The sequence below is a fragment of the Schistocerca americana genome, chromosome 3, assembly GCF_021461395.2.
Source record: "Schistocerca americana isolate TAMUIC-IGC-003095 chromosome 3, iqSchAmer2.1, whole genome shotgun sequence".
In the NCBI taxonomy this organism is placed as follows: Eukaryota; Metazoa; Arthropoda; class Insecta; order Orthoptera; family Acrididae; genus Schistocerca; species Schistocerca americana.
The window spans coordinates 377,461,547-377,473,897 of record NC_060121.1 but is presented as its reverse complement, the minus strand read 5'-3'; the positions used below and the strand labels follow the sequence as shown (position 1 = coordinate 377,473,897).

The 12,351-nt window shown below is 40.3% G+C and overlaps 1 pseudogene; it reads left to right on the top strand.

Annotated features, from left to right (window-relative positions):
• Positions 1–1,388: 1,388 nt before the first annotated feature.
• Positions 1,389–1,506, top strand: LOC124608053 (annotated as a pseudogene).
• The last annotated feature ends 10,845 nt before the right edge of the window (positions 1,507–12,351 follow it).

The window sequence follows — 12,351 nt, the reverse complement described above, 5'->3', positions numbered from 1 at the left end:
AAAATGTTCCTGGGGCAGCATTAATTTAAATAATTTTTGTTATCCTGCTGCAGAAATTTGAATTAATGTATTGTGTTGTTATAGTGCCCAGTGCTTCAGGACACTGGGCCACGTAATTGAATTAACTTTATTAAACGGCTATTTTGTGTATTGTAGAGAAATTTATTTTTCTTTAATAAATATTTCTCAAAGTAAGCCCACACTTGTACAACCCGGGGCCTAAATCCCCACTCCACCCAACCCCTAAACTTCACAGTTATTGAAATAAATGAATGCAAGATGAGTAATTATTATGCAATGTGTTTTGCATTTAACTTCATAACAATTAATCTGCAGAATATTACAGATGAAGTACAACAAAAAAATATCTGGATAAGGATGGTGAGAATCGTAAGTAGTGTATTGTGATATCGTACAGGACAACTATAAAAAGACGACAAACTAATTTTCGCATTGAATTTGTCTACGTGGGGAAGAACCTGCTTTCATCGCTGACAAATTCGCTTACGAACCACACTAGCCGTAACGTCTCCGCCTGTCTTAGTACTAGATAAATGAGGATTTCGGAACATGCACTGTATTCAAATATTATGAAATACCTTGCAGAAAACGATCTATTGAAATATAACCGTCACGGATTAACGAAAGATCGTTCATGTGGATGACAGCTGTCTCTTCATCCACATGAAATAATGAGTACTGTAGACTGGTTATATCAAGTGTACTCCATAGTTCTAGATTTCCGGATGGTTTTTGGCACTGTTCGGAGCAAGCGGCAATTACTAAGGTTGCGTTCCTATGATGTATCGTCTCAATTGTCCGACTAGTTTTATGATTTCTTGCCAGAAAGATGGCAGTTCGTAGTAACTGACAGCAAATTATCTAGTGAAACAGAAATGATAACTATGGTTCCCCAAGAACCGTTACAGGCTCTTTGCTGTTCCTAATCCACAGAAACGATTTAGGAGACAATGTGACTAACCGTTTACTAAGGTCACCAGAAGATCAAAACGAAGGGAAAAATAATTGATTCTAAGCAATAAAAAGTGTGATATTCTCCACATGAGCAAAAAAAAAAAACCTAATTTCGGTTACCCTCTGAGCCGCACAGATTTAAAGGTTTTCGATTCAACTAAATATCTAGGGATTACACTTACGAACATCTTAAATTGGAACCATCACGTGGAAGATGATACGAGGAAAGCGAACGAAAGACTGCTTGTTATTGGTAGAACATTAAGAAGATAAACAAATCCACTAAATAGACTGCCTACACTTCGCTTGTCAGTCGCCTTCTAGGTTATTGCTGCACGGTGTGGGAGCCTAACCAGATGGTACTGACAGAAAACAAGGACAGCTCGTTTTTTGTCATCTCTAAATGGGGAAGAGCCAACGGCTTTGCCGCAGTGGTAACACCGGTTCCCGTCAGATCACCGAAGTTAAGCGCTGTCGGGCTAGGCTAGCATTTGGATGGGTGACCATCCTGGCTGCCGAGCACTGTTAGCAAGCGGGGTGCACTCAGCCGTTGTGAGGCAAACTGAGGAGCTACTTGATTCAGCAGTAGCGACTCCGGTCTCGTAGACTGACATACTGCCGGGAGAGCGATGTGCTGACCACGTGTCCCTCCATATCTGCATCCAGTTAAACCTGTGGGCTGAGGATGAGACGGCGGCCGGTCAGTAGCGCTGGGCCTTCCAAGGCCTGTTCGGAGGAAGATGTTTTAAATTGGGAAGAGAGTGTCACGGATATATACCCGAGTTGGAGTGGCAATCATTAAGATATATTCTTCTTTGGTTGGAAATCTTTTCAAGAAATTTCAGTTGTCATCTTCCCCTTAGAATGCGAAAATATTTTGTTAGCTCCCAACTCCAAAGGGAGAAATGATCATCATAAGAAAACAACAGAGATCAGAGCTCGCATGTAAAGGTTTGTGTGTTCATACTCGTATTTTCCACATGCTATTCGCGAGTGAAAAGTCCAAAAACAGAGTGTTCCTATGAACCCTCTGCCAATCGTTGAGAGTGAATTGTGAGGTAGTCATGTAGATGTAGGTGCAGAAACATGTTTTAGACTGAGTTCTCTTTGGGATTTTTGAGCAACGTTAGGATCGGGAGTTACCTTTAATACATAGTTAGATCAATACACTTAATACTATTTTCATACCAATAATAATTTCAAAATCTGTAAAGAAATTATAACATAAGCAGTTGCAACTACCACCAAAATTATATTACACCCACTATCATCTATCACGGTCTGTCACCAATAAGTTGTCCAGCACGTGTATGCACTGTGTTCTCATATCGTCAATATTTGACAAGAAATTCGTGAGTTTCCTTAGTGCTTAAAGTCAGCAACTGAGTAGCGATTGTAGCATGACAGAAAATAGGTGGGCCAGAATAGCTTTGTGAGCTCCAGCTGTAGTTCTGTTGCGAAGTGGAGTTTCGACTGTGAACACAGTCATGTTCCCATGTTCTCTTTCTTAATTGAATATGCTAATTTTTCTTTCCAACGCGAACAACGTCTACATGCAGGGTTATTATGATACTGTGCCTGTTTAAAGTAAAAGACCATCTCTGGTAAGACTGCAGAGCTTAAAGGTGCTAATCATAGCACATTAGCAAAAGCGTTCACTTTTCAACTTTTCGCCGTGACTACAAGCAGCAAGAGGTGCACATATTATGTGCCATTGTGACGTTCTGCGTGTACTTATGAAATGAAATTACATAATAAAATTATTTGTTCAAAGGGCAAAGACCATAATGCAGTCTCTATTTAACCTGTCACCTTCACACATCTCCAAACTTGTGTAGACAAATCTTTCAGCATGGGAAACTAAGGTTTATAAATTGCAAGAAAGAAAAGGAGGACGCTAGACTCGATCCTGACATTTAATACCGGATAATTATAAAACAGTAGTTACGATCTCTAACATTTTTTAGTCACAATATCAGTTCAAAACTCTTCCATAACCAGATCTAATTCCGTCAATTACAGATTTATCAGAATGTCCGTCAATAATATTATATTCTGGCGGTTACATTTAATGTATTCACAAAAGCTCAGATCATATTAGAGCCAATTCTTTAGAGTTATCTCCTCCTTGGGGCTAACCATGGGATAACTTGGAGTGCACGCTATACAATGCCATTTTATTCCCGGGTTAATTATTACCAGAATAGCGTCCCCGCCCAGTTAAGTTGGCAACAACTGGAGAGACCAAGTTATTTTTGCGTTCGCCATTTCATATTTACCGAGTTGTCGTCTGCAGAAACAGAGCATCTGACATGAGCGATACGCGTTCCAGATCGCAAAACTATTCTCTTGAGGAAACTTTGAGGCTGTTAGATACTGTAAATGAATTAGAGACTAGTACAAAATACAAAAACTGCTGCGGTCTCATTTAACGAAACTATTAGTGCAAAAATTTAACTAAGTTTTAGGCGCACTTGTACAAAAAACAAATATAACGATATATCTTGAAACAGGTATTTGTTGTTTGACAAGTAAGGTATCTTTCCAGATTCCCTAATAAAATATGGGAAAATATACGCAACAGTTTCCATTCACAAACAAGTTCACAAAGCTCGACAGAGCAGCTGCAACAGATGTGCGATTGTTTCTCCAAGAAACAAACGCGTAAATATTGCGCCCAGCTCATAAAAAGTAGCAGAGGCTACAGATTGGTTGCGCCCCATTCGTTGCATTTAAATTCCAAGTTCTGTGCAATGAAATAAACGATTTGATAAAGTTCTCAACAGAAAGACGCCACAGTCAGCTCGATTCAAATGCCGCATTTGTAGACACGATAGTATTCCATCAAATGTAGTTCTATGGTGGACGGTGAATTGTAAGTGGGCACATAATATTGAAGAAACTGTGAAGTGCTGTCTGCTTTGTGAGATTGTTGGTTTTTGCTGAGTTCCAAAAAAACTGTGAAAACACAGACACAGTGGAGACTGATTTGACTGACAATTCTTGGAGGTGTTACTGGTTAGCTTGCTATTGTATTTACGTCTTAGAATGGTTAATTCATTACAGCAGCAGCTGGTATTCTACAGAAAGTATATTTGATGAATTATTCACTATTTGTGCATCCACTTTTGCTGTTCTTTAGCATATATATAAGTTCTATTTCTATGAAGTGGAGATTATTTCTAATTATATTGAGTGTTAATAGAAAGAATAAGATGCCAACGTTTACAATAAAACCCATAATCTTTTTTACAATCCTGAAATAGAAATGTACCTATGGTACGTATCCAACCGGCAGGCAGTCGTTATTATACCTGATTCTAAGTGTCTGAGGAACAATGTTCCATACATAATTCTGACTTCGGCAAGGGTCTGTCTGAGGAACAGTAACTGCTTCGTACATAATTCTGACTTAAGCAATTGTCTCTAGCAGCTATGCGTAATCTGGGAGGGAAGGGGAAGTAACTGAATACGTGACACTTTCACTGTGTTCTTCCTTCTGTTCTACAGCCACCTCAGCTTAAAACAGGTTTGTTTGCGGAATAAAAATACTCGTTCTGAAATGGGAAACATTTAGCAGAATTGCAGGTGGTGCTGCTTCAAAAGTACCATGACAAGTACCAGAGGAGGGAGGAAAACCCATCTTGGTTAAAAAAAAGAGCATAAAACTCAAAATTAGAATCAGAGAATAAAAATTGCAACAAATGATTTCAGAATAAAAATATGTGAAGCCATATACATTTGTTTCTTTAATTTTCGTTTAATTACACCAGCCAATTGAAATATGAACAAAACTGTTTCTTGTGCTTGTTGTTCAGTGTCATATGCATCCTTTTATTAACCTTTTGGCTGTCCCCTTGCCAGTGCCAATTAAGTCCTCAATTGACAGAAAGAAATCACCAGAGACAATTGAGTGTCAGTAGTAGCCGGTTCATTGGTGGAACAGAGCAATTTCTGAAATGAAGAAAAGAATAAAATGAGACAATTCGTGCGGAAATTCAAGAATTATTTAGAAACATAACTTGCCAGCTACTTCTTTCACTGTTATGATTATATAGAATCAATAACTAAAGATTCCTGTTAGCTGAATGACAAGTACCTGTGCTCATATAACACACAGATAACGATTACTTTGTGATAAATGTGGATTTGGTTATGTGAATAATACTAATAACTGAGAAACAAAGCAGATATATCCTACAGCAGTCTTTAAAAAAGCTGACTTTCCTGTTAATTCTATCATTTCAAACCCTTCGTCACATATTTGGGAGTTACATCACGTTCTACACACCGTTTGGTGAAACTGAGGTGCTACATCATTTCCATAAGTTTACTGCAAAACCAAAAATGGGGAAGCGTGTTTCCTTTCGGAAGTAATAATATTCAGACCTAGTAGTCGCTCCATTCTTGAGTCTCCTTGTTTACTGGTATACATGGCATGTACCCAAATCATCATATTCAAGGTTATCTGTTCTGAAGCCATCGAACTGTATAAAGAACCAACATCGAGATCACTACGCTCCTGTTTCGGGATTACGTTATTCGGTTATCAAGTTCTACAAAACAAGGGAACACATATCAGTTGTTCACATTACCGTATATACTAACACACACGTAAAGTAAATTTGTATAGTCCTGTGTTACTACATATCTTAAAAGTAGTATGCCATTAGGAACAGTCAAAATAAGCAAGCAATAAACATCTATCGTAAAGCGTATAAGCCTCTTAATAGTGTCTATAATGATATCGCATAACACGCACTCAGAGCTCAGTTTATTAACTACCAAAGACTGTAATATATTTTCATAAATATATCGTAACCACCAACTTTTCTGCTATCGAGATTATATCCCTGAACGATTGTGTGTCAAGTCATAGCAAATCGTAAGGGAAGTCTTGAATTTGTGTTGAAAGTTTGACATCTATTGAGAATAACTAACAGGAAACATTAACTTAACAAAAATTAAGGGTATTAGGTTGGTGACTGTATTTGATGAGAACATTACTAAAATGGGACCAGAAACTAGCATTGGACACTTCTGTCTTTTGGCACATTTATCTTTCCAAGTGAGAAATATCTCAGTTTCCCCTAAGTTTGACAGCAACCAGTCTTTTACTTCTAAACGAAACAGTCAAGCTATCCATAATGTTTGCTAACGAACGCTACTCATTCTTAAAAAAAGAGAAAGGTGTTTGCTACTTCCGATGAAACATTCGCATTATTATAACGCTCTTTAAACCCTATATTAAAGTCCTTTCGTGCCTGACGCATGTATTTCACCTTAAAATCTTGATATTCGTATTTCATAAGCTCCCTTTTGACTAGACAACAAATAATGTTTCTCAATATTACAGGATGTTTTTAATTACGTAATTAAGGTTTCATTAAAGGAAGAAGATGAGACAGTAGAAGCAGAAAATCTTTTGCGAACAGTCTTGCTCTTCGTACTGGGTAGTAACGTGTATTTATTAGTTCGTACCTTTCGTGCCTTTATAGAGAGGCTATCTTTTTAGTGCGCTACACAGACATGAGTCTATTCTCAGTTTTCTCGAAAATATACTTTCATGTTCCGTCTGAGATTTTATTCAACAGTTAGTGAACATACACACTATACGGTCCATAAAATAAATCCAAGGAAATTCTCTCTGTGACACGTACGGGCTACTCTCAATTCTATTTTTTTGCAGTACTTTGCCCACAAAAATCAGCAGGCCCGCTCACAATACATTCATTGCAGTTTTTATCATAAAACCGTTACTCGTTAGTAGTGTCTCACCGATTGGGAGATTGGTTCGCTGTTATCTGCGGAGAGAAACAGCATCGGTAGCTAACAGATAAATTATTGAGGTTACGGTAATATGTGGGCATCAAGACAGAAGTGTAACTAGCCCTAATTACTTAGTCCATTATTGCTAATCGACGAACAAAGAGTCAAAAGAAAAGAAACCGCTAACACCACCGTTCGATGACAGGCTGCTTGGTACTGGACAAATGAACAGCTGTAGGAGTAGTCAGTTTCCCTCCTGATAAAGAGGGCAGAAATATCACCAGAAACGGTGGAGTGATAATATGAGTATATAACGGGCGTGGGTAGTAGTTTATGCGTCTTTTACATAAATCAGAATTTTTTTTGGTGTCAAACAGTGAGTCAGTGAGTTTTTAATCGTAATGAATTTATTCGGTCTAATTTAAGCAACTCGAGGAGACTGTTGAAAATAGTTCAAGTGGCTCTGAGTACTATGGGACTTAACATCTACGGTCATCAGTCCCCTAGAACTTAGAACTACTTAAACCTAACTAACCTAAGGACATCACACAACACCCAGCCATCACGAGGTAGAGAAAATCCCTGACCCCGCCGGGAATCGAACCCGGGAACCCGGGCGTGGGAAGCGAGAACGCTACCGCACGACCACGAGATGCGGGCTGTGTTGAAAATAGTACATGAAGCAAGGGAGAAGAGTGAAACTTTAATTTGTTCATGTCCACCCATTGGTAATCCACATGAACCCCGAGAGTGTTACAATATTCAGAGAATTCCGTCGTGTAGCACGAATATATTTATCTGTGGTTCGTATCCACTGTCAGGTAACAGCTATTTCTGGTGTAACAGGAGAGCGTCAACAATTATTTAACTAATAAAAATTACACAAGACACGTCTTTTAATTTAGGAATGGGTCACTGACCTACATCTTTTCCCTATTTTGTATGTTTAAATGTAATCGAGGAAAGCAGTGAGGTTGTGTAGGATCGTACTGAAACTTCACGCAGATGATCAAGTAATCGTTGCGTCATAGGAGGCCTAAAAACATGCCATGAGTGAGCTGAATTACAGTTGTTAACGAATATGAAGGGTTACCTAAATATTCTACAGCGACGAAACAGTGTTTGTAAGAGATTCATCCGAATTGACATGACTGTATGTTCTACATGAGTGAGGACGGAAAGGAAAGGAATACGAACACAGTTTTGTAGCAGAGGGATATCGAAGTAGATGAAAATGAGATAGGGGGCAGGACTGGTTGAGAAGGATTTGAGAAAAAAAAAATTAGGACTACTACGAAACAATTCACCTAAAGTGAAGGAAGTTATTGAGACCCTTGGAAGGACCAACAATGACATAACTTCGGTTGTTTGGTTGGTAGATTCGGGATTAAGGGACTACACAGCGACGTCGTTATACCTCGTTCATGGGATAGTCCATCTAAAATGTCATCGGACATAAATGTGATTGAATTGTAATAGCATTTAGGAGGGGTAAACTAGAGCTATTGGGAACGATATAGATGGCGCAAGTGGTAATTAATTGCAAGTGAAACAAAAGTGTATGGGTCGGGACTCGTGTGCTGACCAGAGAGCAGACGGCCTCCCAGATCGCATCTCAGGGTCGACAGTACCATTATAAACAATTCATTTTAGCCGGGTGGAGAGGAGATGCATAACGGTAAAAGTAAAAGGCTAGAAACATGCTGAACACCATTAATAGTAATAATAATATTAAAGCCAGTTGAGAGAAATAATCAGGCTTAGTTGGGTGGGCTTAGTTGAAAGTCCCCAAGACATCAGTATGCAGGTGGGCGACCCTCCTATAACCGTTCCATCCCTGATCCGATATAAACATTTTAAACGTGGGAATAGAACTGACGCTTTTGGAGGAAACCTAAAAAAAGTTAGTCTTTCGTCATAGATTTACACCTAGGATAAAAAATCCTTAAGGTCTCGTATTCGTCAGGAAGCCACTTGAAGGGTCACTTCAAAAAAAGTAAACAGGTTGTAGCGGAAAACGGAGTAGCCTCAAGTGGAGGATCGCTGGTAGTTCTAGATAACTCCTACTTAGAGGTCATGCCAGTAGTGCTAACGCCAGTACCACCTTTCCCGAAGTTGCTGACTCTTGTATGCGGAGCTCAGGCAGTGGTATCATTCCTGGAATTCACTCCGCCTTCCCGATCCCCTCCACCCCAGCTGGCCAATGATGTTACGCTAAGTGCCACCAGGGCACCAATAACGTTCAAGATTCGCCCTCCAACCTATCTGAAATTTTCGAATTTATAATGCGATTGATGGCGTCATTTTCTGTCTGCACTTCGAGGCTGAAGAGGCCCCCCCCTGCTTTCAAGCAATGTGCTCTTCATTGTAGTACAGGGCTTGGGTATTTGTTGTGACAAAATTTATTTCTTCTACACAAAAGTTTCCGAACGATCTTATTGCATCACATTGGCGCGTACACAGCATATGTCCAGTGCATGGCGTCACGAGAGTGTAACATTGCCACAACTGCGCCACCCCTACGACACACGTATGCCTCAATTACATCACAAATATTATATATATATATATATATATATATATATATATATATATAGGGATATTATAATTAAAGTTAAACTTCCAAAAATCTGTAGATATAACACCACTTGTCAGAATGACGTCAAGTTGCAACCGAATATTATCGGAGAAGGGGGGAAAACGTATGGCAGAAGAAACAAAATAGTGTGAAAATTAGTCAATAGATGGCGCCGTATGTGTCAAGAAACGTAAACGGAAACACCTGTCATGCGCACGAGACATTGAAGTTGGTGTAAACACGCCGGGTACACGGCTTTTCCTCCATTCGCGTCTGCGACGTTCGCCATGATTGTCTCAATGCAGGGTAACGCTCTGCTTGTAAAGCTGTGTTACAGGAATGATGAATGATGACAGAGCACACGTCGCTCTGCAGAAGTTCCGGGCACTGAAGGATTTGTAAAAAAGGGGTTGGTCCGATGACTGTCGTGGGTCTGGAGAAAATGATTCGAAAATTCGGAAAGACAGGTTCGTTTGGTGTGCAACCTGGCAGAGGGAGAAAACGAATTGATTCGACGTCAGTGGAAGCAGTGGCCACAGCAATGCAGGAGGAGACGGTGGTGCGCAAACGTGTAGAGCACGGAGAATTGCCCGAACATTGGACATACTGGTCAGCACGGTGCGTAAAATCCTACGAAACATCCTTCTTTGCTACGGTCGCAGGTTCGAATCCTGCCTCGAGCATGGATGTGTGTACTGGCCTTAGGTTAGTTAGGTTTAAGTAGTTCTAAGTTCTAGGGGACTGATAACCTCAGATGTTAAGTCCCATAGTGTTCAGAGCCATTTGAACCATCCTGTCCATTTACCCAGGTGAACGAGTTGCTTTCCGTTGACCTGCCAGCAAGAGAGACCTTGCTTTAGAATTTCTTGCTCGCATGGAAGTGGACAATGATTGGCCGTGGAAGATTTTGTGGACTGACGAAGCCCACTTCCATCTGACAAGATATGTGAATACATAGAATTGTCGAATATGGGCAACGGAAAATCTACAGGCAAATCAGCCAGTACCACTTCGTCCTGAAAAGGTCACAGTTATCATTCGAAGAGACAGGTGCTCCCGGTTCTGTTACTTATACCGTCACTGATAAGCGCCATGAGTATTTTTTGCGCAACCCCGTAATTCCAGCTCTCCAATAGCGTGGATGTGTGGACGGGATAGTTTCTATGGAAGCTGGTGCACCTCCGCACATTACAAACTCATTAAGCAACTACTGAAGCGCCATTTCAGAAATGCTAGAATTATCAGACGCCATTTCCCTACAGCCTGGTCGTCACGATCACCGGATCTTAATCCATGTGACCTCTGGCTGTGGGGCTGTCTGAAAGATGTTGTGTTCAGTGTTCCGATTGCAAACTTAGCTGCATTGAAGGCACGCGTTGCGCAACACATTCTGAACTTCAGCCCAGAAACACTTCGATCAGTTGTGGAACATGCTGTTTCTCGATTTGAACTTGATGTATAAAACGGTGGACAGCATACTGAACATGTTTTGCGCCAGTCACACGGAAATTAATAATCCGATTTGATTTCGATTGATGATTTTTATGAGGTTTTAGGCCTCAGGACAATTAAAAACCGGTGTGAGTGATGCCTTTGATTTGGTTTTTGGCCTCAGGACATTCAAAAACAGATTTTTCCCATCCGATGTGATACGACCTTGCCGTGTTGGATGGAATTACGTAACTAACAGTATCACACCTGTTCACCCATGCACACTGACTACAACAGTTTACCGCCAAAACGTACACTTTAGGCATTTTTGCATAATTCATTTGTCATTTGTAGTCTCCCACTATTAAATTATGATGCTTACAGCGGAATCTATTGCTACATTTTGTAACTATTTGTTTTTCTTCTGCTGTACGTTTTCTCCCTTCTCCGATAGTATTCCGTTACAATGTGGCGTCATTCTGACCAGTGGTGTTATTTCTACAGCGGTTTGAACGTTTAACTTTAATTATATCACCCTGACGTAGTTAGCACATACGCCACGGTAAAATACATACACAGTATAAAATAATGTCATAGCATAGTCTGCAAAATCGGGAAATTGGTAGCATTGGTGATTTGGTGGGACGCCAAACCTTGATGCTGATAACATTGTTAGGACATTCCACAAAACTAACACTTTATGCAGATGTGTGTCTGCCTACTGTCAAAATGGATCAATGCATGCAGAAAAATGTGTGTCCAATGTAAATAATTAGCTGCATGACTTTAAGTGTAGGTCTTCGCCCAACAGCACTCGACCAAGAGCTAATCACAATGTCCCAGTGTAGGCTGTACTCAAAAACTATCTGATCGATTTGAATTATCAATCAAACGCTGCTGTTCTCAGCCAACAGCCGTAGTATTCAACTGCTCTTATGTAATTGGCTCTCTATTAGAGATATGTGCTCTGTAATGAGAGGGACTGGGTGTGGGTATTTGTACTTTTTACTATTATTCCAGTTACTTGACATTTCATCATTGGCTGTAGGGAGAGCGCCGTTAGCAGCAATGTTAAGAAATGCAGAGTTAAGAAACTTTGACAGAATATACGAGGATGACTCAAATGAAAACCTTAAATTTGTAAAAAGAGAAGCGAAATTTCGCGCCGTTGTCCTATAACTTGGTAAGCGTTCTACAAACAGCGTGAAGAATGGACTGTAGGTGGCAGCATAGTGCAGATGCACATGTACCGTCGCAGTATCAGTATAAAGTTGGCCGCCCCACTTGCGACTTGCACCAGGGAAAAACAGTGTTCTGCTATTCGGTTTTAGCGTAGTGAAGGTGTGAAACCTATTGAAATTCAATGACGAATGAAGGTTCAGTACGGTGATGCATGTTTGTCACAGCAGCAAGTCTACGAATGGAGTAGGAAGTTCATAAATGGTGTGACTTCAGTGGAAGACGCTCCTCGTCCAGGTCAGGCACAACGAGTTGTGACTCCACAGAACATTACAGCAGCTGAAGCCATAGTGAAGGAAAACCGTCGAGTGACACTGAGTGACATTGCAGCATGTTTGCAGATTAGTCGTGGGTCAGCA